The sequence below is a fragment of the Vigna angularis genome, chromosome 4 (genome assembly GCF_016808095.1).
Source record: "Vigna angularis cultivar LongXiaoDou No.4 chromosome 4, ASM1680809v1, whole genome shotgun sequence".
In the NCBI taxonomy this organism is placed as follows: domain Eukaryota; kingdom Viridiplantae; phylum Streptophyta; class Magnoliopsida; order Fabales; family Fabaceae; genus Vigna; species Vigna angularis.
Window position 1 is genome coordinate 21,561,983 of NC_068973.1, and position 27,978 is coordinate 21,589,960.

Sequence of the window (27,978 nt, forward strand, 5' to 3'; positions counted from 1 at the left end):
AAAATAAGTGTAATAATATGTTCATATTTTTTTGAGTTATATGTTCTTTCATTTCTTTGTGTGTGGTGTTCTTTTTAGTAGTTGTATATTATTAAATTGGGGATGTTACAAAAGTTCTCAAATGACTTATAAATAAATTACCAAATTAAAAGATTAAAGAAGAGTTGATATAATTTTTTTTATATTCCTTAAAAAATTAAAAGTATTTTAATAATTTAAAATAAGTTTGTGAGATAAATCTTAAAACTTGTACTAAAATAAAGATGAGACAAATATATAAAGGTTTAATTGCTTGCATTGTCCCTAGTTTGGCTGCAACGTGTCAAAGTAGTCCATCTTTTTAAAAAAATTTCAATTACGTACAAACTTGGTTTAAAAGTGTCAATTTCGTCCAAACGTATGTAAAATTTGCTTCAATCAAGTCCCTTCCGTTAAATTCACCAAAACGGACGTTAATTTTTTAGTTCTCTCTCCTCTGCTCCTCTGCTCTGCTCCTCTGGACATTATAAAATAATATAAGCAATTATTAGAACTTCTGCACAGAGTAATGATTGTGGATGAAACTCTCATTTCTCATATATTTATACTTGGTTTTAGTTTATCTTACAAAAACATGAAAACTAAATCTAAACAAAAAGTATTCTTTTCACACCCATTTTCTGCTTCATTCGATAATTGCTTTTCGTAGTAAAATATTATATTAAAATAATAACAATAAATATAATTAAAATATTATAATTCGTAGTAAAATATTATCTAAAAATCAAATAATTCATTTTTCTATTCTTTAACTAAAAAGGTATTTACAAAATTATTTATTTTGGTATAATATTGGTTGAACTGTTTCTACATATTTTCATTTTCTTTAAAAAAAAATTATACGTTTTGTGTTAATTATATATATATAATTTATCGTCATTAAAAGTATATTAAAAATATATATAAGATAATAGGATAAATCATATATATTTAAAATAATTTATTAATTAATTTATTTACTAAAATAGTTTTAAGATAATAAAATATAAGATAGATATTTATATTTGAGATTAATAAAATTATTTTACTTTAAAATACACACATATTTTAATTAATAGATACTGTATAACTTTAATTTTTTCTTTCAATTAACAGGCACAATTCTCTATTAATAAATCATATGTAGCATATTGGTAAAAAAAAAGTGGAATAATAATTTAGATAAAATCATTTAGTTACATCATGATCATGATTTAATTTATGTAAATATTAAATATAAGTGAAAAACATTTTACTAAAGGAGCAGCAGAGCAGCAGCAGAGAAGCAGAGGAGAGAGAAAAAAAATTAACATCCGGTTATGTGGATTTAACGGAAGGGACTTGATTGAAGCAAATTTTACATACGTTTGGACAAAATTGACACTTTTAAACCAAGTTTGGACGTAATTGAAACTTTTTTAAAAAGATGGACTAACTTGACACGTTGCAGCCAAACTGTGGACAATGCAAGCAATTAAACCATATATAAATACTCATCCTACCTCTATATTCAATTTAAAATAAAAACAAATGTTATTCCTATTGAAGTAAAGAAACTTCATTAGTTATTTGAAAGCTCTCACTCCCAATTTCTTATACACAAAAATAATAATAACATTTATTTAATTTTAACAATTTTTATATTTAACACTCTAAATTCTAAATATTTATTCTAAAGATCCACCACTATCCTTCCGTGTACTCAGGTAATTAATATTAATAGAAACAAGGCTTGTGAATGTTTTAAAAACTAAGTTATGTCATTAGAAATATCACACATGATGTTTTAACTTACCTTACATAAAAAAAAAAAACAGGGGAATGGTTATGTGAATTCACCTGTCAAATGCGGGCCAAAAATTAGGTAGGGAGTGGGGGCAGACTAACTACAAGACGAGTCCAATTTGCCCAATATGTAGCTGGTCCCTACTTCTCTCCAGTTCAATATAGACTAACATTCCTTTTTTTAAAAAAAATAAAAATAATAATCAAATAAATTATTTAAAAATAATCATTTTTGGTAATTTAATCCATAAAAAAATATTTAATAGTTATTTAAAAACATGAAATATTTAATGTCGGGAATTTAGAGCGAGTTATAAATTTCTCTAAATAGATGAATTATATGAATTTATTATAACTGATTTATATTTATCCTCTTGATATTAATTTTTCTCAGATTTATACGCATTTAATCTGCTTATAATCTCTAATATGTCTCTTTTGTTTTTTTTTCAAGGTGAATTTATTTTTCATTTTTGATAAAATGGCAGGTATATAATTTATAATTGGTTAAAAGATGATGTTTCATTCATATATTCTTGGACTTTAAAAGAGGACGTTTGAACAACACCTAACAATAAGAATAATATGCTAGGGTAAAATGTAGTGTACAAATTATTCAAAGAATAAATATTAACTTTTACTAATCAATTGTCAAACAAATCTATATCACATGATTCAGTCCTTAGCTCACGTGGTTGGTACTAAAAAAAAAATTCCATAAAACTAAGTCTCTTATTAATCAAGTCCATAGAGTAAATCTGTTTTTTCATAAATTGATGCAAAATAGCAAAATTAACGTGAGGAGAAGAATTTTCTATTACTGAAATCCTAGTTATTGGTCACAACAACAATTGAAACAAAAGAGAAATGATTAGGCTTCTTAAAAGGACAGGCAAAATAAATTGAGAGACAAAAATTGATTAGGATTAAAACAAAACAAGCCAGCAAAATGTCACTCTTAGTGTTAATACTTCGACAAGTGTACCAAATCATATCAAGTAATCATAAATGATAAGACCAAATATCGTTTTCCAAAAGACTCACGGCCTAAGCAGTTATGTGATTTCTTGATTAAATAAGACTTGTAAACGAAATCATTGTGTTTATATTGCGGAAAATAAACATGAATGCAAGTGTTGATCAATTGGATTGAAAGATGCAAAAGTGATTGGTGTAAAATATGAAATGATTATGTTGTCGGGGTTTCCGACTTATCCTATCTACTCTTATGTATTTATGAATTCATCTTTCTTCATTAATGTTAATGTCACTTTCTAATTTACCTTAAACTCGATGTCTCGGTGAAGAAAACCTAATCCTAATTACTAGTTCACAATGTCTTGTCTCCCTAGCAATTAATCATGCATTACTTTCGCACAGAAGCTTAAAGGCAACCGATCCTCCTATTCCTGTGTCTAGGTAATATTGCTTCCGGGAGAATTTTCCCAGTTCTACATTTTCTCATATGTGTCCATAGTGACAAAACCAATAATCATGCAATTAAATGAGTTAAACAAAGCATGCATAAAGTATAGAGGAAAAACCCTAACAATTAATGAAGCAAAACATATATAATCAAGAATCAATTCAATACACAAGAGTTTCAAAGGATTACATCGTTTCTCCAACAACAACGGAGGTTTAGTTCACCATAGACATGGTGAAACTAGATGAAAATAATGAAAAGAATGAAAGATAGAATCCTAAAATTCGAAGATCGGAGCTTCCGCATCCAAACTCCGCCTCCAAGGGGTGAAAGGAGTGTAATTTCGCCTCTTTCTATCCAAAGATATGAACCCTAGGTCGACTAAAACCTTAAATAGTTCATTAAAAATACCGAAAACAGGCCCAGGCCCAAGCCGATAGTGCTCAGCACCCCAAAATGGCGCTCAGCGGCAGGTACGGCAGTCATCTGGCGCTCAACGCTGCTTTTTCTGCACTCTGGTTGACTGATTGACTTTTTTGCACTCTGGTTGACTGGTTGACTTTTCTGCATTCTGGTTGACTTTTCTGCATTCCAACCATTCGATACTTTAACTCTTCTTTCAAATCATTCCAATAGCCTACAAAATCAAGGGAATCTAGCACAAAACCATTAAATTCACCTTCAACTCTCTTATTCACAAAACTAAAGCAAAAACATGAGTTAAAGCAAGTTTCTAAGTCAAAAAGGGTTGATTTATTATCAAAATTAAGTATAAAAATAACGATATTTCAACCGTTATCACAACCTCAAACTTAGAACTTTGTTTGTCCTCAAGCAAACAAGATATAACTCAATATTCCACCAACCAATGCAATGGTTCAACACATTCAAAAACTCTTTCTTCTAAGACTAGTAATTACTCAATTCAGCTCATCAAATCGAATTCAGTCAAGATGTGCACATGCTTTGATTAATAATCACTCATCATGATGTTCACATAATCTCATAATATCCCACAGATGTTATCTTCATGAATGATCAATTAACATAGCACAAATGTAATCATATTCATGGGACTCTTCCTCACCAGACAAAGTGTTTCACTCAATCACACAGGTGTATATAGAGGTCACTCCATCACTCTACTATCCCAATGTCACATAGAACAAAATTTCCTTTCATTTACCACAATCAATCATACTCATAGACAAGTATCACCACAAGGACTTTTTATGGCTTGTAACATGGTTGGGCTAAGAAGAAAAATTAGTTTTTCAAGATCACAAAATCCTTGAGTTAAGAGAGTAATTTATATTTTCATCATTCAAATTCAATCTATCTTTGGATAACCAATCCCACTCATTCCCAACTTTCCCCTTTTTGCATTGAGCTTTTCTTTCTTAACATTTTATTTTCTTTTCTCTTTTTCATACTTGTTCAACACTTAGCTCAATGCTTTTCATTACTTTCCTTTTCAATTCTCCCAACAACCCCAAACTTAGACTTTAATCAATACCACACAATGATTCTCAACTTAACTCAAGGTAAAGATTTTCACAAAGGATCTGTTTAAGGCTTGAGGTTCAAAAAAAATAGGTAGAACACTTCATGCTCCTTTTCATTTGGGTATAAATCATGCATTGGCTAAGAAAAAGGGTAATAAAAAATGGCCTTGATAATGTGACGCAAGTAAGCAAGTAGTTCAATCATAGAAACTTGGGCAAAATCATTCATGCTTTCAAAAGAATAACAATCATTCAAACAAATACTCTGGAGTTCAAAACCTCACACAAGTTAATTCATGTTCCACATACATCAAATACACATCCTGCTTAGCTTCATAACCACAATCATAACATCATGCATCTGTTCACAAGTTTGTAAACAATCACCTGTATATCAAGCATCCTGTGTGTCAATACTCAATTTCGTCCGAGTAAATAAGATTTCACAAAAATAAATAAAAAACATAAAAACACCAAAATGAAAAAAATACTATTTATTTTACTTTTTGCACCCCCAAATTTTTTTTTAAACACTTAATCCAATGGCCCAAAATAAGCCTACTTTTTTTTACTTCCTCAACATCCCTTTTCTCTTACCACACCCCACTCTCCACATCACCATCCACCTCACCATCCATATCACATTCCACATCATCTACCTTTTCCACCTCATTTCCATGTTAATTTTTATATACCAATCTTTTTAATTATTCCACTTACATTTTTTAATTATATCTTCACCATCAATTTTTCTCCACCTTATTTTTCACCCACTTTTTATATTATTTCTTTCACTTATTTTCCACATTAACTTTTACTATTCACTATATTTTATTTCACCTAATTTCTCCACTAACTTTTTATATTATTTCTTTTACTTAATTTCCACATTAACTTTTACTATTCACTATATTTTATTTCACCTAATTTCTCCACCAACTTTTTATATTATTTCTTTCACTTATTTTCCACATCACTAGTAAAAAAAAGCTTTTTTAACACGCTATATACGCTTCGGTTTTATTGAAACCGAAGCGTATAAAAACGCGGTGGCATTTTCGTAAATATTGAGTAGTTATATGCTTCGGTTATATATGAACCGATGTCTATAGATATTATTGTCTCTGGTAAAACATCAACCGAGGCATAAAAGTCGCGTCACTTCATCAGTCTTAACTATAAATCAGATATTACCTCGGTTTTGTTTAGAACCGAGGCATAATAGTCTACTCGAAACATATAATATGAAATTTAAATGGTTTAGGCACCGGTTAATCAGATAACCCAAGGCATATGATATGCACTTTAAATGGTTTAGGCACTGATTAATTAGATAACCGAGTCAGTACGTTGATATTTTCTTATTCTTCTTCTCGCGCAAGCGTCTTTCTCTCCCATCTTCCATTTTCCTTTTCCTTTTCTTGTTTCTCTCTCTTCTCTACGCTCCAACCTTAACGCCCGTCGCAGCCACAACACATCAACCACCACCAGGACGCTCGTTCTTGGAATCGATCGAGATCCCTTTGCCTTCCTCGTTTGCCGAAACCCTACCGGACTCCGCCGCCGGGAGCCCCCGCTTCCTTCCTAAGCAGTGGCCTCGCTCCTTGCGCTGCTTGCTCCAAGCCCTGCCACGCTGCCACTGGGAGCCATCAACACCTCGTCGTGTTCGACGGTTGCGAGCGCGGCTTCCACCTCGCCTAGGAGTGCGTCGCCTCTGGAGTAAAGAGCAAGCGGTGGCCGTTGGGAGTGAAGCAGCTTCTTGATAACAACTCCTAGGGTTCTAATCCAGATCCCTATCCCCAATTTTAGTGCTGCATGGTGAACAATCTCAGATCTACATTGCTTCACTGTTATCCCCTTTCTCTCCTTTTTGTTTGTTTTGATTTTTCCTTTTATTTTGAGCGGTCCGGTCAGGATTACAGTTTGGTGGTTTGCGTTTTGGCAGATTAAGTCGCCGTCGTATCCCCCACCACCATCGAACAACTATGGGAAAACCAACCCCTTCTAAGTGGGATGATGCACAAAAGTGGCTTTTGGGATTGTCAAAAGGAGGAGAGAAAAGTCACTCCAGAAACAGACCAAGAAACTCAAACGCAGATGATTTGAGACTGATAGCTCCTGTGCCACAGAAGGAGCATGATTACTCAAGTAGTGAGAAGGAAGAGGAAGAGGATCAACAAGCCCCTGCAAGAGGATTGAAGATCAAGCTAGAAAGTTGAGTCCACTAGAAAGTCGAGCAATGGCTTGGGATGAGGCAGGTAATTACTTAACTATTGAGCTTGTTTTTTGATCAACTGAATGTATTGAAGGAAAGCTTGTTCTTGGGATGAGATTCATTTCTATGATATAAACTTCGATCTGAGGCATTAGCTTTATCTTCTTCGATGATTCGTAAAGTAAAGTGTTTTAATGGTTTTGCTACACTACTTGTGCTGCTAAAACTTCTATTGTTTTGTTTTGTTTTTTTTTATTGTTTTTTTTAATATTTCTTAGCATGATTGAATTGCAATTGTGATTGTAATTGTGATGTTGTTGTTCTAAGTTACTGCGTGCGATTGCATGGCTTGTGATCTAGCTTTTGCTGTCTAGTGTGAATATTAAAAGATCACAATTAGAGACTCTAAATGTTTTAGTCATACGCAGATGACGAAAAAATAGATAGGGACATCAGCACTTCAAAGGAGAATGTTGACTTGGTCTAATGGGAATCTCTCTGATGTGTTTGTGTTTATTTTGTAAGTTTTTTTAAGGAAGTATTTGCACGGGTTGTTTCAAGTTCCATTATACGATTTGCATGTGGCGATAAGTTAGACAGGGACACCAGTACTTATGCTAAGGATGGTGATTTGTCTTTGGGAATCTCTCTGATGCATAACCAATTTTCATGATATAGACTGAGATTATTAACAAGTTAAATTTTGACGGTCCAATGTGTCTAGGAGCAATATTTATCACTTTTCTTAACTGATGAGCAATTTTATACAATTATTTAATTTGATATAACCTCATCTTGGGGTAGCCTGCTCTAAATGCTATGTTGGTAAGTGCATGTGTAATATTGATATTTGGCCAATGATGTATTGATTTGCTCGTAGTATTGACATAACTATTCAATCAAAGATAATCGCACATTTCTTTATACTACTGGATTTTGACAGTAGCCATGACTCTCTTTTTTTTCCTTTTTACGGATACGTGACGGTTTCATTAAAGATGACATATATATATATATTCAACACTTGTTACTTTTTTATCTTTCTTCTTTATCAAATGTATCATCTATAATATATAATTTTTTTCTCTTATGTAGCATGTTGAATATTTATGGTAGAAAGAGTAACTTGCGGGTCTTACTAGATTTGATATGAAAATTTCATTATACTTAGCATATGAAATATCAAATACAAACCCAGTCTCTCTGTACATGGATCTAAATCAATGGTGGAGATGTTGAGGGTTTATTCCAATGTGAGGGTTTATCTTATTCCAATGTTGACTGTTAACAAAGTTTGTTTTGTTAAACCTTTATTTAGGTTCAAGCGTGAAGAGGTGAAGATTCAAGCCTGGGAAAATCACCAGATTAGAAAAGCTGAAATGGAGATGAAGAAAATGGAGGTACAATCCTTACTCGGTTTATGGTTGTTCTTATAATCTAGCATATTATTAGCTAGATATTATGAAATCTAGCATATTACAGATTTGTTCTCTTTCTCACACTTGGTAAATTTATGCTCAGGAGGAGACGTCAACAAAGCAAATTAAGTTGGACTTTATCAGTGGAGTTGTTTCAAGGGAAAAATCAGTTCCTTTCGAAAGAATTTATTTCGTGCTACTAGGGGAAACGTGTTTCTCAAATAGGGCTGTGGTTGATCATTTTGTTCTTGATCTTTCGTCAGAGGAGGTTTAAATTGTGAAATCTAAGTCTTAAGCCTCTTGCAATTAGATATGTAATATAGTACTAGATCATCTAAGTTCATCCTTTTATTTAAAAATATATGAACCAGCAGGGACAAATTTGCTTTGACATAATTGTATATATAATTACTTTTTTTTTATTATGGAAATGTACTCTTGTATTGCTACCACTTCTATCTTCTTAGCTTTTTGGTCCATACAGCCATAGCCTTCCTTTTTTACAGGTTCATTAATATGTGATGCTTTTGAATATGTGATGCTTTTGAATAAAATATTAGTTTTAATATTTTTGCAGTTTCTATTGCCTCGGTTAAACTCCAAACTGAGGCATAAGATTCCCATTTATTACCTCGGTTCATCAGAAACCGAGGTCAAAAGTTTGGCGAAAAAAAAAGTAAAAAAATGAACACCCTTTACTACCTCGGTTTCATTTGAACCGAGGCAAAAACATATATTTTTTTGCTTCGGTTCGTAACCGAGGCAAAAAATAGTAGACTTTTTACCTCGCCTTTATATACCTCGGTTACAGAACCGGTGCGTATAGGCAAAAATAACCGCTGTCGTTTCCTTTTACTGTACTAGTGATTAACTTTTACTATTCACTATATTTTATTTCACCTAATTTCTCCACCAACTTTTTATATTATTTCTTTCACTTAATTTCCACATTAACTTTTACTATTCACTATATTTTATTTCACCTAATTTCTCCACCAACTTTTTATATTATTTCTTTCACTTATTTTCCACATTAACTTTTACTATTCACTATATTTTATTTCACCTAATTTCTCCACCAATTTTTTTTATTATTTCTTTCACTTATTTTCCACATTAACTTTTTCTATTCATCTTTTTTTATTATATTTTATTTCATCTAAATTTTCCACCAACTTATTATATTATTTTTATTCATCAATTTTCTTCATCCTTAACTCTATAAATACCTACATTCTCTTGACTTCACACACACACAATTACATAATATCCATCTCTTCTCTCTCAAAATCTCTTCATTCCATCCCAAAACTCTACTTCATTTCTCTCTATACATAATAAATCTCATACCACATTTCTACTATAAATTCATCCTCTTCACCATCAATCTATCTCTTCTCACAACTTATTACAAACAAAGTCTTGCTTCATCATTCAAATCTTCAATAAGGTACACATTTTCTTTTCATTCTATTTATGTGCATTTTGATCATTTTTTTAGTTTATAAATTTATCCTGTTTTCTACCACAATTTTATCCTATGCTTTTTCACATTTTTATGTCATAGATATTGCAACTCACCTCTCTTCTTAATAAAAAGAAAATAAAAAAAATATACAAAACTTTAAAAAACATGTAATGATATAAATATCGGTATGGGTACTCGTGCGATCGTACGCATCAGCCTAGTACTCATTACCCAAAATATAAAATAAACAAAAAGAGACGTATGAGTACTCGTGCGATCGTACGCATCAGCCTAGTGCTCATTACGCAAAAAATAAAAAATAAGAGAAAAGCCGTGTGAGTGCTCGTGCGATCGTACGCATCAGCCTAGTACTCATTTCACAAAATCTAAATATTACATCAAAATACCAAAAAAATATAAAATATTAAAAAAAACTAAAAATATAAATTTCTCTTTCAAACAACAAACAATTTATCAGCTAGAACTACGTGATCCTTGATTCTCCATCAAAAGTGGAGATACGTAGGAGCAAGGTTAGTCCTTGTCAGGTTCACTTCCCCAAAAATCCAAATTTATCCATAATCATTTCAAAACAAAATTTCAAACAATTTCCAAACAAACTTCTCAAGCAGTTTCAAAAGAACTACATAACCCTGATTTCTCATTTTTTATGAGAATATGTAGGAGCAAGGTCAATCCTTGTCGGGACAAAAAACTAAAAAAATATATTTTGTTCTTTAGAGTTTTATTTTAGGGGATAATTAAACATTTTGAAAACCACATCATATTCGCGTATTTAATTAAAGGTACTGCCTTAGGGCAGGCGTTGTAGGGTGTTAATACCTTCCCTACACGTAACCGACTCCCGAACTTAGAATCTCATTTTTGCAGACCATGCCTTATCATTTTATAGTTTTTTCGTAGTTTTCCAGAATAAACTATGGTGGCGACTCCCAATCTCTTTTTTCGACTCGCGTTTTTTTTGGATCGTCGTCCCGTCGCGATTCACGTTGCGACACTGTGCAACATCTCAACATTAATCAATCTCAAAGCATCATCAAACAATACTTATCACACATAAATCAATATCAAACCACCACATCAAATATAGGTTTCAAATTACGTACATCACAACCTATTCTAAAAACAAAAGCAAATAAGTTCAATAATATAAAACAAAAGATAAAAAAAATCCTGCTCTAGTGCTGATAGCATCCATCAGTAGATGCTATCTCAGCTCCTCATCAGCTCATGCTATCATCAGAGTCTTCCTCCTCTCCTTCTTCAGCATCTTCAAAATCATCATCCTCATCATCTTCCTCCATAGTTGGAGCTTTAGCTGCTCCAGCTCTACTGGCCTGTGCCTGCTCCTCTAGCCATGCTATCTTGGAGAATGAGGAAGTGTTGCTCATGTCTTACGGGAAAGGAACTTATTAGAATAAGGACGTTCTGGTTCCTTCCTCTTGGCTCCCATAGTCTTGATTCTTTTATCTGATGAGGAGGTCATCCCTTCATCAAACACAATTCACAAAACCACAAGAAATATTGTTAAGCATTAGTAAACCACAAACAACTTCCTAACACTCTTCCTATCATCGCCGAGGGAAGAACAGTAGCCCTCAACGTCACCTATGCAAAGAAACAGCAAGAAAGCACACAAATCACGCTTCTGCAGAAATCGCGCTCAGCGGTAACTAGCGCTTGAGCGGGGACCAGTTTTTTTTTTCTGCAAAATTGCCCTAGCTGACTTCAAATCTCCACGCACACGCATTTTTCCTAGTTCCAGTCCTTAATAAAGCAATTTAATCGGTCCAAACAGTGATTATTTCATCTAATCATACATAAACATAAGAATCCCTCAAGAATCATGCTTAGACAACCATATTCATTCAAAATCATGCTTTCAAAACCCTAGAATGTAAAATGCATGTACTTACTTGGGTGGAGATGCTTAATGCATGAAAAATGCTCAATGAATTTGAAGAAATTAACCCTAAAAGTAGTTCTCACACAAAACCCCAAATTTGAATGGAGAATTGGTGTAAATAAGGGTGAAGAAAGGGTTTTTGTGAAGAGGGATGAAGGGAAAAGTGGATAAAATCCTTTGGATAGTGATTGAGAGTTCTCAGGAAGAATGGAAGCTGAAAGTGGCGGCTTAGACGCACCCTAGGGTTAGAAAAATACTTAATGGGCCAACCCTCGCTGAGCCCAACTTTTTAAAGCCCCAAAGAGAAAATCTGCAGCGTTCGCGCTTAGCGGTAGCTGGCGTTGAGCGGCATGCACAATACCCAATCTCCTTCTTCCTAGCTTACCCTAAGCGTCCGCCACCAATGCCACTCAACTTCAACTCTCAATTTTTCAAATCTCATATTTTTTCCACTTACTCGATACAGTCTCACTTAATCAATACACTTAGTCTCTCACATCACTCAAACATTCAACAATCAATCCCTATAATGCAACTAGAACAGAACCAAAACAAACAAACAAAGAAAAATTCAATCAACTGGGTTGCCTCTCAGGTAACGCTTGTTTAACGTCACGAGCCTGACCCAAAATCTTCCAACACCCATCAGTAGGTGTCTGATAGCATAATATCCTTCAATAGATACTCAATCACCTAGCATCCACCAGTAGATGCTGTGCTGTAACAAACTCATTACCAAAACAAAACAAAATAACAAAAGTTCACAATTATATCACCAAATAACAAAAATTAAAGTTTTTAAACCACTGGTTTGCCTCCCAGAAAGCGCTCTTTTAACGTCATTAGCTTGACCCAATAAAGCTCAAGTTCCATCTTCAATGTTGGTGTTCTCCTTTTTGGATATTCTTTTTTTTTCTTCTTTTTGCTGAATTTCTTCAGGAATTTGATAAAACCAGGAACCTGTTTCAATGTTTCAATCATAGGAACTTTAATCTCCAATTTCTTAAAGATTTCCATAAAGCGCTCAAATTCCTTCTCCTTCCTATGATACTTCTTTGGATGAGGAAGGGGTTTTTCATATGATTCTTTCTTTTTTCCTCTCGTCCTCTTTTTCTTTTCTCTCACTTTCATTTTCCCTTCTCTTTTTCCACTCACTTTTTTCATCTTCACACAAATTTTCTTTCTCTTTTCTCTCTCAACCACTTCTCTTTCTTTCTCTACATCTTTATCTTTTTCACTCAACTCTTCTTTTTCTTTTCTCTCTATCTTTTCTCATCTAAAGTCTCTTCACTTCTAGTGATAATGGCTTGACATTCCTCCCTAGGGTTAACGTCAGTATCAACCCCAAAATCTTCCAATCTCTCAATTAAGTGACCAATCTGCATCTCCATCCTTTTGAATGATGCTTCAATGCTTTTCTGAGTGGAGATGGACTCTTGCATAAATTGTTGAAAGGCGTCATCCATCTTTGCCATTCTTTCTGATACAAAACTTTGTTGCTGCCATTGTTGTTGTGGTAGTCTCTCAAATTGTCCAACAGCTTGCCCAAATTGACTTTGATCCATGCTTGAGTGAGATTCCCTCCAATGGTTGAGATTACCTTGGTAGAATTGAGTGCCCATATAGTTAAATTCATGTCCAAATTGCATCCTGCAAGCATTAGGAACAAAACCCTAGAAAACATGTTAGCATTAGAACAAAAAGATAAAAATAAAAAGATTAAAAGATAAAAAGAAAAAATAAAAAGATAAAAACAAAAAAATGAAGTCAAAGCTAATCAATAATCACAAAAATAGAATAGTTAAACCACGAGTCCCCGACAACGGCGCCAAAAACTTGTTAACACTCCGGCAAGTGTACCGAATCGTATCAAGTAATAATAAATGGTAAGACCAAGTATCGTTTACCAAGAGACTCACGACCTAAACAGTTATGTGATTTATTAATTAAATAAGACTTGTTAATGAAATCATTGTGTTTATATTCGGAAAATAAACATGAATGCAAGTGTTGATCAATTGGATTGAAAGATGCAAAAGTGATTGATGTAAAATATGGAATGATTATGTTTTTAGGGTTTCCGACTTATCCTATCCACTGTCTTGTATTTATGAATTCATCTTTCTTCATTAATGTGAATGCCACTTTCTAATTTACCTTAAACCCGATGTCTCGGTGAAGAAAGCCTAATCCTAATTACTAGTTCACAATGTCTTGTCTCCCTAGCAATTAATCATGCATTACATTTGCACAGAAGCTTAAAGGCAACCGATCCTCCTATTCCTATGTCTAGGTAATATTGCTTCCGGGAGAATTTCCCCAGTTCTAGATTTTCTCATATGTGTCCATAGTGACAAAACGAATAATCATGCAATTGAATGAGTTAAACAAAGCATGCATAGAGTGTAGAGGAAAAACCCAAACTATTATTGAACTAAATCATATATAATCAAGAATCAATTCAATACATGAGAGTTTCAAAGGATTACATCGTTTCCCCAACAACAATGGAGGTTTAGTTCACCATAGACATGGTGAAACTAGATGAAAATAATGAAAAAAATGAAAGATAGAACCCTAACAGTTGAAGATCGGAGCTTTCGTATCGAAAATCCGGCTCCGAGGGGTGAAAGGAGTGTACTTTCGCCTCTTTCTGTCCAAATACATAAACCCTAGGTCGACTAAACTCTTATATAGTTTATAAAAATAATAGAAAACTGGCCCAGGCCCAAGTCTACAGCGCTCAGCGGTACGAGTTGCGCTCAGCGGCAAGTGCGACACTTAGAATGACGCTTAGCGATGGCGCCGAGGCGTGAAACAATGTACTCAACAGCAAACTCTGGCGCTCAGCGGTAGAAATGCCGCTAAGCGGTGACTACGATACTTGGATTAACGCTCAGCGATGGCGCTTAGGCGTCAGACAGAGAACTCAACAGCAAGCTTGGCGCTCAACGGTGAAAATGACGCTGAGCGGTGGCTGCGATTCTTCTTTTGTACAATTTTCCTTCCTTTCCTGAGTCCAACTCCTTGCGACTTCAACTTCTTCATCCAATTCATCTTAATTTCTACCAAAACAAGGAAAAACAAGCATAAAACCCATCCAACTCTCTTATTTCCACAACTTAAGCAAAAACATGATTTCAAGCTAATTTCTAAGTCATAAAAGGGTGTTTTCAATGTCAAAATTAAGTATAAAAATAAGGTTTAATTGCTTGTTTTGTCCCCAGTTTTGTTGAAGTGTGTCAAGTTCGTCCATTCTTTTAAAAAAGTTGCAAGTTTGTCCACACGTGGTTTAAAAGTGTCAATTGCATCCTAACGTTGAAAAATTTTGCATCAATGAAGTCCTCTCCGTTAAATATAGACTAATAGTGTTAACTGATTGATGATTTGGCAGTAGAGAATTTAAACGTGACAAAAGAGTGGCAATATTGGTAATGACGTGTGAATGAAATGTTGGGTGACATGGAATTACAGTTTCAACTTACACGATTCCTAATATCAACTTGCAAGATTCCCAATTTCCCAATTCTGATTATCCTTCTGGGTCTTTATCAGTTTTCGCTCCTTGCATATTGTTCCCGGAAACCCTATACCGTGAATCAATAGAAAACCCAAATCACGAACTCATAACCACCCAAAAAGCAGAGCAAGCTCAACAACCCTAATTTCAATCATCTTAATTCCAATTACATAAGAGAAATCTCCCTAATTTGCAAGAACAGGTTGGAAACCCTAACCTTCTCAATCGGAATCCTAATCCAAAAATTAGCGAAACCCAGACTTGCGTCGTGAAACCCAAAAAGATTTCCATAAATCAGAACCCTTGTGCCGTGAACTCGTCGGAGGGTAAAACATTCACGCCTTTAACCGCAAACCCTGGTCTTCTTCCCCATGAAACGGGTTCAAAGAATAACCTTCACGCTGCAAGTTGCCAGATTCCAGAATCATCTACCACTGCCTCCGTAATCAAAATGGCCACAGCGCAAAGCTCCCCTGCCACATCGCTACCGAGATCCTTCTCGGCAGCACCCCTGGCGGTGCTACATCGTTGACTCTTCCCTCTTCACCAAAACCATCCTCCCCGGAAAGGGAATCATCAGTTATGTCAACGGCAAGGGCCCAACTGCCCTTGAAATCCCCGAGGCTCCCATCGGTCGGGCATGGTCTCTCAATCAGTGTCGCTCTTTCCGTTGGAACCTAACCACCAAGTGTCGCAACCAGTACAGTCGCGCCGTCCATCATCGCTGACGAGGGTTTCCATCAGCGACGTCAACGCAGACAAAGCCATGGCCTCCACGTCGTCCATCGCGCCTAAAGCAAGAATCATTTCCCCTTCCTCATCGACGACGACTAGAATCACTTTGACACATCTCCTCAACAGATGCCTTCTTTCTAGTATCATCAAGCATCTTCATACGAAGTTTCACCTAATGCCATGTCACCCAACATTTCATTCACACGTCATTACCAATATTGCCACTCTTTTGTCACGTTTAAATTCTCTACTGCCATATCATCAATCAGTTAACACTGTTAGTCTATATTTAACGGATCATTGATGCAAAATTTTTCAACGTTAGGATGCAATTGACACTTTTAAACCACGTGTGGACGAACTTGCAACTTTTTTAAAAGAATGGACGAACTTGACACACTTCAACAAAACTGGGGACAAAACAAGCAATTAAACCTAAAAATAATGGTTTTTCAACCGTTATCATAGCAGAATGATGAACAAATGTTGTTTAATATGAGATGAGTATGTTGTTGGGGTTAGATTTCACCAAGTTCACTCTCATGTATATAAGAATTCTTCTTCATGCATGAATGTTAACGTCACTCACTAAATCACTTAAACCCGATCCCTCGGCGAAATAAGCCTGTCCTTAATTACTAGTTGATACAATTCCTAGCATTCCTAATAATTAATTATGAAGATCAAGAGCTTAATACGACCAAGACTCATACCCTCATGCTTGAGAAATATTACTCTTGGGAGTAATTCAATAAGAACCTGAATTGTAAGGAACCTCCTGACACTCATGTAATTCATAAATCATGTTATTCAATGAGTTAAATAAAGCAAGCGTTGTCACAGATGAATTACTCTAACAATTAATGAAAACGCATGTATTATCAAGAATCAATCCAAATACATCAGAGTTCATGATAAACAAATTTTTAATCCCTGAAAACGGAGTCAAAAACTTGTTAAGACCTCGGCAAGTGTACCGAATCGTATCAAGTAATATTAAATGGTAAGACCAAGTATCTTTTCCCAAGAGACTCACGGCACTAACAGTTATCTGATTACTCAACTAATTAAGACTCTAAAGAACAAATTTTGGGATTTTTGATCAATTGAGGCTAAACACAAGAATGACTGGATGAAGTTGATGATATTGTTGTTGGGTTTAGATTTCACCTAATTTACTCTCATGCGTATATGAATTCATCTTCTTCATTAATGTTAATGCCACTTTCTAATTTACCTTAAACCCGATGTTTCGGTGAAGAAAGCCTACTCCTAATTACTAGTTCACAATGTCTTGTCTCCCTAGCAGTTAATCATGCATTATATTCGAACAGAAGCTTAAAGGCAACCAATCCTCCTATTCCTATGTCTAGGTAATATTTCTTCCGGGAGAATTTCCCCAGATCTAGATTTCCTCGTATGTGTCCATATCGACAAAATCAAAGATCATGCAATTGAATGAGTTAAACAAAGCATGCAAAGAGTAAAGAGGAAAAAACCTAACAATTAATGAAGTAAAGCATATATAATCAAGAATCAATTCAATACATGAGAGTTTAAGAGGTTACATCTTTCCCAACATCAAATAAGGTTTAGCTCTCCATCGTCATGGAAGAACTAGATGAACAATGGAATGAAAGAATGGATGATGTAAAAAAACCCTAGAAAGAGAAGAGGAGAGCCATCACCATCTCCAAATATAACCCCCAAGGGGTGAAACATGTGTTTCTATGCTCAAGCAATCAAAAGATACAATCTCTAGGACGTGCAAGTCCTTAAATAGAACATAAAAATAACAGAAAACAGATCTAAGCCCATAAAAATAACATGAAACAGGTCCAAGCCCACTTAAATGGTGCTCAGCGGTAAGTGCGGCTCTTCAAAATGATGCTCAGCGATAATTTTGGCTAGCGTGTGACAACAAAAATTGGCGCTCAGCGCAACTTTTTCTGCACTCTGGTTGACTGGTTCACTATTCCAGATTCTGGTTGACTTTTCTGCACTCTGGTTGACTTTTCTGCATTCTGGTTGACTTTTCTGCATTCCAACCATTCGTACTTTAACTCTTCTTTCAAATCATTCCAATAGCCTACAAAATCAAGCGAATCTAGCACAAAACCATTAAATTCATCTTCAACTCTCTTATTCACAAAACTAAAGCAAAAACATGAGTTCAAGCAAGCTTCTAAGTCAAAAAAGGTGTTTTTCATATCAAAATTAAGTATAAAAATAACGGTTTTTCAACCTTTATCACAACCCCAAACTTGAAACTTTGCTTTTCCTCAAGCAAAATGTAACTTGGCTTAAACAAAATACTCATACTAAAATGGTCTAACACACCAAAAAGCATTTTTCTCTTAGGACAAGTAAATCACTCATGAATGCTCATCATAGAAAGATTAGTCAAGATATACTGATGCTTTAGCCAATCAAGCTTCAATTATAGTGCTAACATAATCAAGACATACACAACAGATTCAAACCTGATGAATAATCAACAACCAAGCAAGAATGTTATCATAGAGTGCATGGAACTATTCCTCACCAAAGATAGTGTTTCACTCAAGCACTCAAAAGTGTTTCACTCAAGCACTCAAAAGTGTTTCACTCAACTCAAAGGTGTATAGTGAGGTGTCACTCTTACACTCTACCATCACAATGCCACATGAATCAACTTTGCCTTTCATTTAACCACATATCAAACACACTCACAAGCAAGTTATCATCACAAGGACTTTTCAAGGCTTGTATTGAGGTTGGGCTAAGAAGAAAATTGGTTTTTCTAGACAACAAAATTCCTTGTGTTAAGAGAGTCCACAATTCATTCATTCATATTAACAATTAACTCTCTTTCTCTTTTTATATGAGAAACCAAATCTTCAACTTATTCCCAACTTTCCTTTCATTGAGCTCAACCTTTTCTTTTCTTTCTTTTCTTCTCTTTTCTTTTTCTTTTGCTTTTTTGCTTTTGCTCAATGCTCTTTGATAAATTTCACAAAGTTCTTTCCGGTTTCTCACCATCCCAAACTTGAACCATTCTCCATTACCACAAAAACATACTCTACTTAACTCAAGGTAAGGATTTCAAAAAGGGTTTTTCCACTTTTCAAATTTAGGCTTAAGGTGTAAAGGTTAAAGAAAACATTGATCTTTATTGGGTTCACCTATAAAAATTGGCTCTAAGGAAGAAGAAAAACATGGCCTTGATCATTTGTAACAAGCAAGCAAGTGGTTCAATCATAGAAAATTAGGCAAAATCAATCATGCTTCCAAAGTAATAATCATTCAATAAATCAAAAACTCTGGAGTCCAATCTCTCACAGGTTAAATCAAGTTCTACAATTTCATAAACATCCTGCCCAACATATTAATCACAATTGAAATCATGCATCTGTTTTTAACAATACTATGAGCAACCACCATCTATGCTTAAAAAGCCTCAACAATCATTAACTCAACATGCATCATAGAACAATAGAGCAAACACAAGAATATTACTCATCACAAACAACAACTTATCACATCATACCAAACCATTGCACACAATTCATTAAATAAAGTACATAAGCAAAAATAAACAAAAATTCAAATAAAATAAAGCAAAATCATAAAAGTCCTGATCCAACAGCATCCATCAGTAGATGTTGTTAGTAACATCCATCAGTAGATGTCTAGTAGCATAGCATCCATCAGTAGATGCTCTTAGTAGCATCCATTAGTAGACGCTTAATCACATAGCATCCATCAGTAAATGCTATAAATCATCATCCTTATCATAACAACATCCATCAGTAGATGTTGTCATCTGAGTCCTCCAAGCATCCATCAGTAGATGATGTCCAACATCCAATAGTAGATGTTGTCATCTGTAAAGCAAAATCAAATTTAAAAGAAAAAGTTAGAAATTGGGTTGCCTCCCAATAAGCGCTTGTTTAACGTCACGAGCCTGACACAATTAAACACAATATGCATCAATGATGTTGGTGTTCCTTTTGCTTTCATCATACCAATTTATCTGCAACATCTTCTTGTTCACCATCTTTACCCTTCTTGAATAAGGAGCCTCAATCTCAATAACTCCATTCTCTTTGGTATTTTTAACCACTTCATGCACAGAACTTGGTGAACATGACACTTGAAGGATGGTGATTAATAAAAAGATAAAAAGATAAAAAGATAGAAATATAGAAAAATAGAACGATAGAAAGATAAAAAAAAATAAAAAGATAAAAAGATAAAAAGATGAAAAGATAAAAATAAGAATAAAAACATAAACAAATAAAAAGATGAAAAAAACTAAAAAGATAAAAAGATAAAAAGAGAAAAAGATCAAAAGAGAAAAAGATACAAGAGAAAAAGATAAAAAGATAAAAAGATAAAAAAAATAAGAAGATAAGAAAAAATAAAAAGATAAAAAAGTCTAAAATCGGTTAAGAATCACACAAATAGAATAGTTATACCACGAGTCCCTAGCAACAACACCAAAACCTTGATAAACAAATTTTTAATCCCCGAAAACGGAGTCAAAAACTTGTTAAGACCTCGGCAAGTGTACCGAATCGTATCAAGTAATAATAAATGGTAAGACCAAGTGATTACTCAACTAATTAAGACTCTAAAGAACAAATTTTGGGGTTTTTGGATGCAAATGCAATAAAATAAACATGAATGCAATTTGATCAATTGAGGCTAAACACAAGAATGAATGGATTAAGTTGATATTGTTGTTGGGTTTAGATTTCACCTAATTTACTCTCATGGATATATGATTTCATCTTCTTCATTAATATTAAGGCAACTTTCTAATTTACCTTAAACCCGATGTCTCGGTGAAGAAAGCCTACTCCTAATTACTAGTTCACAATGTCTTGTCTCCCTAGCAATTAATCATGCATTACATTCGAACATAATCTTAAAGGCAACCGATCCTCCTATTCCTATTTCTAGGTAATATTGCTTCCGGGAGAATTTTCCCAAATCTAGATTTCCCCGTATGTGTCCATATCGACAAAATCAAAGATCATGCAATTGAATGAGTTAAACAAAGCATGCAAAGAGTAAAGAGGAAAAACCCTAACAAATAATGAACTAAAGCATATATAATCAAGAATCAATTCAATACATGAGAGTTTAAGAGGTTACATCTTTCCCAATAACAAATAAGGTTTAGTTCTCCATCGTCATGGAAGAACTAGATGAACAATGGAATGAAAGAACGGAAGAGATAGAAAAACTCTAGAAAGAGAAGAGGAGAGCCATCATCATCTCCAAATCTACCCCAAGGGGTGAAAAATGTGTTGCTATGCTCAAGCCATCAAAAGATACAATCCCTAGGACGTGCAAGTCCTTAAATAGAACATAAAAATAACAGAAAACAGGTCCAAGCCCATAAAAATAACAAAAAAAAGGTTCAAGCCCACTTAAATAGTGCTCAGCGGCACTTTTGGCGCTCAGCGGTAATTGCGGCTCTTCAAAATGATGCTCAGCGGCAATTTTGGCTAGCGTGAGACAACAAAAATTGGCGCTCAGCGCAACTTTTTCTGCACTCTGGTTGACTTTCCTGCACTCTGGTTGACTGGTCGACTTTTCTGGATTCTAGTTGACTTTTTTACACTTTGGTTGACTTTTCTGCATTCTGGTTGACTTGTCTGCATTCCAACCATTGGTACTTTAACTATTCTTTCAAATCATTCCAATAGGCTAAAAAATCAAGCGAATCTAGCACAAAACCATTAAATTCATCTTCAACTCTCTTATTCACAAAATTAAAGCAAAAACATGAGTTCAAGCAAGCTTCTAAGTCAAAAAGGATGTTTTTAATATCAAAATTAAGTATAAAAATAACGGTTTTTCAATGGTTATCGGTTCACAAGGTTACATCATCTCCCAACAGCAACTAGAGGTTAGTTCACCATAGACATGGTGAAACTAGATGAATAATGGAGAAGAATGAGATAGGAAAACCCTAAAAATTGGAGATGGAAGCTCCCGCATCCAAATCCGCCTCCAGAGAGTGAAAGAGTGTGCTTCTGTGCTCCTCCTGCCAAAGGTAAAAAACCTAGGACGTCTGGGTCCTTTAAATAGAGCGAAAACATAATATAAATAAGGCCGAGGCCCGTGTCACTGGCGCTCAAGCGCCCTACTTAAGGCGCCCGGGTGGTGAAAGGTGGTTCCTGGCGCTTAAGCCTCCAAAAGGGGCGCTCAAGCTTCGTGCTTCTGACGCTCAAGCGCCCAAAAGGGGCGTCCGAGCGGTGAGCGACACTCTTCTGCGCTTAAGCCTCCAAAAAAAGCAACCAAGATTCGAGCATTCCTCTCTTATGGTGCTTTTCCAGGCATTTCTAAGCTCCATCTCCTTGGCACTTCATCTCTGCTTTCCATATTATCTCATTTCCTGCCAAAACAAGGGAAATTAGTCATAAAACCATCAAATTCAACCTCAACTCTCTTACTCCCACAACTTAACAGAAAAACATGATTGCAAGCAAGTTTCTAAGCAAAAAAGGGTGCATTTAGTGTCAAAATTACATCACAGATAACGATATTTTCAACCGTTATCACAACCCCAAACTTAGAACTTTGTTTGCCCTCAAGCAAAACAGAATGTAACTCAGGATTTCAAAACAATCACTACGATGACTCAACATTTTTCAAAAACTTTTTCTTCCAGGACAAGAGATCAATTTTATCAACTCAGCATACAAATGTCAGTCAAGATGTGCAGATGCCTTAATTCAATGAAAATCAATGTGATGCTCATATACTTCAATAGATGCTATCCTTAAGAATGATCAATCAACTAAGCAAAGATGTAATTAGAAATTCAAAGAACTACTCCTCACCAAGGAAAGTGTTTCACTCAAGCACTCAAAAGTGTATTACTCAAGCACTCAAAAGTGTATCACTCAACTCAAAGATGTATAGTGAGGTGTTGATGTCTTTTTCACTCTACTATAACAATGTCACACAAATTAACTTTGCCTTTCATTTAACCACAATCAAACATACTCACAAGCAAGTTGTCATCACAAGGGCTTTTCATGGCTTGTAACTTGGCTGGGCTAAGAAGAAAATTGGTTTTTCTGGTCAGCAAAATCCTTGAGTTAAGAGAGACATTTATGATTTTATCATTCAAGCACAAACTCTGTTTTTCCCAGTTTTCCCTTGCATTGAGCTTTTCTTTTCTTTTCTTTTCATATTTCTTTTTCTTTTGCTTTTTCTTTTTATGTACTCACTACATAGCTTAATGCTTTTTCTTTTCAATTTTTCCAATAACCTGATAACGGTTTAAAATACCGTTATCTGTGATGTAATTTTGATACTAAATGCACCCTTTTTGACTTAGAAACTTGCTTGAAATCATGTTTTTTGCTTTAGTTTTGTGAATAAGAGAGTTGAGGTTATACTTGATGATTTTATCATTAAATTCCCTTGATTTTTTAGGCTATTGGAATGATTTGAAGGAAGAGTTAAAGTACCAAATAGTTGGAATGCAGAAAAGTCAACCAGAGTGCAGAAAAGTCAACCAGAATGCAGACTGCGAGGCTTAGGCGCCCAGTTTGGAGGCTTGAGCGCCAGAAATCGACGTCCACCGCCCGGGCGCCCTAAATGGGGCACCCGAGTGATGGTTGTCGCACCCCATACAAATTTGATGTGCATTAAAAATGCAGTATAGTGCTAGGAAGTAACTCCTAGGTCGTCTCTCAAGGACCAAATGTGGTTCGAGACTTAGGTCAAACATGTAGTGGGGGGGGGGGGGGGGGTTGTGAAGAGTCTGTGAATGCAGTTGAACTAAATTAAAACATGAAATTAAACATAACAGAATTGAAAGTGTTGAAGTAAATGTCAAAACAGTAAGGCCGAACGGTAAAAGACAACAAAACCAGACAATGCATAATTTATCAGGATTTGAAAACAAAATGCTGAAACAGTAAACGTGCAGAAAACGTAACGACATCTTAATGGAATGCACCAAATGAACTTCAACATTAAATGCAACAGTAGAAGTATCAGTAAAAGCAAACCGAGACTGAAATGACACTTGAAAACTAGATGAACAATAAAACGCAATGATAGAACGCAACAATGAAGAAGATGATGAACAGTAAAATGCAACAAATAATAAAAATAAAAACACTTAGGTAAAAATGAAATTCTATTCATCACGGAATCAACACTTAAAATGAAAATGTTAACAGTAAAGCAAGATAAATGAGCAAGGTGTTTCCATTAATGCATTAAAATTCTCGGTGCAAGCTTAAAGTTAAATCAAGTAAAACATTATTTAATGCTAGTAAATTGCAATATTGAGTTAAAAGGTGAAATGCTTAAATTCAATAGCTTCAACACACATCCATAAAGCAAACAGCAAATTAAAAAGAAAAAAACGCATGACATTGAAAATAAAATCTAGGACTAAGCTACTTCATTCTAGGACGTCACCTACTCTTTATCAAAGCTAAATAAAAATTGCCGCATGTGCATCCGCTTCAAAGATTCAAGCACCGAGTTCTCTTTCACGAAAGAAAAATTCATCACCAGCAACAGTGCTGCTGCACAAAATGCTCTTCTAAATAAACTAAAAGTGCTGGAATAATAAAATGAAAACGTCTGAAATGCTAGGCATAACCCTCCATATTTGAATGACCATGTGCTCCCTTCAAATGAAGATATGCAGCGTAATAAAAATCTCTGTGTGTCGGCTGCTGCAGCAGAAACCACCCATGTGTGCTACGCTTGTTTTTTCAACAAATGTAACAGTGTAAAACGTTAAAGAACGCTCCCAAAGAAAGCTCCTAAAGGTGGTGGCTACAACTCAACCATTCTAATCCACTTTCTCCAAGCCTCTAGACCTACCTTGTCTTCAATCCCCTGTCCGCATCTTCTCTTCAATACAATGTAAAAAAAATGGAACCTACATCTCCGCTCCTGCTAGATGCTCCGTGTGCACACTTCAAGCGAAACAACCCCAGGCCCAAGATGAATCCAGCATGATCATGAAGTCCCTCTGTTGGACTAGTTGCTGCACCTTTCAAGCTGCTGCCCTTGACACCCTTCTCCAATGCGGGATGTGTATGTGTGCAGGCCGTGCACCCCTTCTTCTGTTGTTGGGCCGTGGAATGTGGAGTGCAGCAAGGAGGTGGCGTCTTTTATTTTTAATTAGGTCTGTTCTTCTTTCCATCAGCAGCTTGCCTTGTTGGACCTGTAGTGTGTATGTTGCTCATGGGCCATGACGTGTTGCTGTCATGCCTTTTAGTTTCTCCAAGCACCTCCTTCATGTGTGGAGGCTCTCCGTGTGCACCTCCCATTGCTTTTCTTCCAGTGTGCACACCCTCTTCATGTGCACATGGGCTCCTTGCTGGATGAAGAAACAAGTTGGTCATGCAACCCTTGATTGAATGTAGCTTCCCTTTTTTTTTATATTATGTCCAGCCCTTTAATTGCTTGCTGGACCGTGGTGTTGCACCTCCCAAGCTGCTTCCATATGCTCCAATTTGAATGCAACCCATGTGAAGGCTGGACGTGCAAAGTTTTCTTTTTTTGTTTCAGCTTTCCAAGCCCAACTTGGATCCACCGAGGTTGTGGGCGGTAGCACCCCTAATGAAGCCTGTTTCATTCAATCCATTATGAGCAACAACTCCTTCTAATAATGCTCATATGTGGCTGCGTTGCTTCTTCCAAGTAAATAACACAGTGTGCAAATGAATGCCTTGCCAAATGTTCCAAATTGTATTTTCAAAATTTTCCCTGCAATCAATAATGAAAATAATAAGCTTAGATAATTCAAATTAATTAAAATAATAATTTCTGGTCAAATTAAGCACAATTAGAAAAAATGGGAAAATATTCGACATTTAAGCACAATTCTCTGATTAAATCCGGTATAATAAGCTAAGTGAAGTCAAGAAAATATTGACTCATCAAAATAGACCACACTTAATCTTTTGCACTCTTGGACAAAATCAAGACGCAAATCAAGGAATAGTTCAAAGGACATCAGAGGAGTGACACAACATCAGCACACAGAAAAAAAAATTACAGAGTTCTCAAGAAATCTGGACAAAGAAAAAACAGTAGACAGTATCCAACACAATATGAATTAGAGAAAGCAGATACTCATGAAGTCATCCAATCAATTCTCAGCATGGCAAAATGATCAATCAGCTCAAGAGGTGAATCAAAAGTAACAAAACCTCACAGATGCACTATCACTGTTTCTCTCAAGTGTCTAGGGTAAACAATGTCAACTCAATGTACTCAAGAAAACACGCAACAAACAGACTTGGCAAGTCTCTAAAATCAACACTAAAAAACATATGCATATTCAAATCAAAATGTCTTTTATGGATGTAATGGGGCTAAGGACAAGGGAGGATAAATGTGGATGAGATGCTACAAACCAATAGAAATAGAGGAGCAATGGGGAACAAGTGTAAACACAGTCAAACACACCCAAACCTCTAATTCAATCCTTCTTGACTCCATTATTCACAAACTTGTTTTTCTCATTTTTCTGTATTTTTTTCTTTCTCATCTTGTCTCTTTTTCTTTTCTTTCTCTAACTGAAAGAGTGATAGGCCGTCGTTGAAGCTATCAAATTAATACTACTTTTCAAGGCAACTTCAGTATTGCCAAGTAGTATTCAAGAAAGTAGATAGGGTTGAAGTAACCCTGAGTCGTCTCCCAACGAACACGGAATTGCTTTTGAATATCTGTGATTCTTACGAATGCTATGCAATGCTTATGAATAAAAGTAATGGTTGAAGAGTGTTTAAAGAATAAATAAGAAACTTAAAAACAGTTACGATGAAAATAGGCTAATTCCACTGCTTTTCCAAGATAGATTCATCATCGGTTATTCACGGATAATTGTTCAATTGATTATTGTTTAAGTTTCAAATTAATTAAAGTACATTCTTAATTAATTTGAGGGCGATCATGCATTTAACCAAAGTAAATTCTCAATCAAATGCAAAACCTTTCTAGATTATTCACAATAAATTCAACCAAAGTACATTCTCAATCAAATTCTATTGTGTTTAATCATGTCTATTCTTAAATCTCATAACCAAATTAAAAGCTAATCAATCAAAGTAAATTCTCAATTGATTATAGTTGAAATTATTACTAATCAATCAAAGTACATTCTCAATTGATAGTAAAAACCATTTAATCATATGAAAGTTCCTAAATTAAATCAAAGTAGATTCTCAATTTAAACCTAGAAACCCTAAAACTCATAATCAATATGCATGTAGATTCAAACACATTATCATGCAAAAATCTTATCTTTTAACAAGATAGAGAGATGAAAGAAATAGAGAGAGAACACTTAAATTAATAACCAAAGTAAACAATTGCATTAAATCACTCTAACCTCAGAATCCATAATGGAATTACAGCATAATAGCCCTAGATGCTTAGTTCTCCATGAATGAAGTTGAATACAAGATGAAAGAAAAGTGAGAGGAGTATGAGAGAATGAATTCCTTCAGTGAAGTCCCCTGGGTCTCTTAATATAGGGCTTGCTTGGGCTTGGACTCTGAATATTCAGTTGAAAGAATCTTTTATCTCATATCTTCCAAATAACTAAAAGATTTAGATAATTATAACATTATTTGGAAGATATTTTCTGTTGATATTCACAAATTAAATTAATTTAACAACTGAATTTTTTTTTTTAGTTTTTCTGACTTTTCAAAATTGCGCAAATGCCCTGGAACTTCCTCTATCTGCACTTTTGCTCCTTCAGAATTCCTAAATTGCAAGAAAACCCCTCAGTTGACCAGTTTTGACCAGAAAGAGCGTGGCCAATGAGGGATCGACACGTGTCAGGATCCTCCCTACCCAAAATTAGGGTTCAGAATTGGGGAAAGGGCTTCCCCTACGTTCCCGCTTTCGCCGCTGTGGAGAAGAACGTCGGCGTTGATGGAGGATTTCTCTGTGCGCGATTTGTGATTGTTG

The 27,978-nt window shown here is 35.0% G+C and overlaps 2 non-coding genes and 1 pseudogene across 2 annotated transcripts; all 3 read left to right on the forward strand.

Annotated features, from left to right (window-relative positions):
* Nucleotides 1-2,284: 2,284 nt before the first annotated feature.
* On the forward strand, nucleotides 2,285-8,739 carry LOC128196227 (uncharacterized; annotated as a pseudogene).
* Nucleotides 7,371-7,457, forward strand: LOC128196425 (small nucleolar RNA R44/J54/Z268 family). The gene has a single exon (XR_008248712.1). It is a non-coding gene; the product is annotated as a small nucleolar RNA R44/J54/Z268 family (small nucleolar RNA).
* On the forward strand, nucleotides 7,524-7,608 carry LOC128196426 (small nucleolar RNA R44/J54/Z268 family). Its single transcript, XR_008248713.1, has one exon. It is a non-coding gene; the product is annotated as a small nucleolar RNA R44/J54/Z268 family (small nucleolar RNA).
* Nucleotides 8,740-27,978: the final 19,239 nt, after the last annotated feature.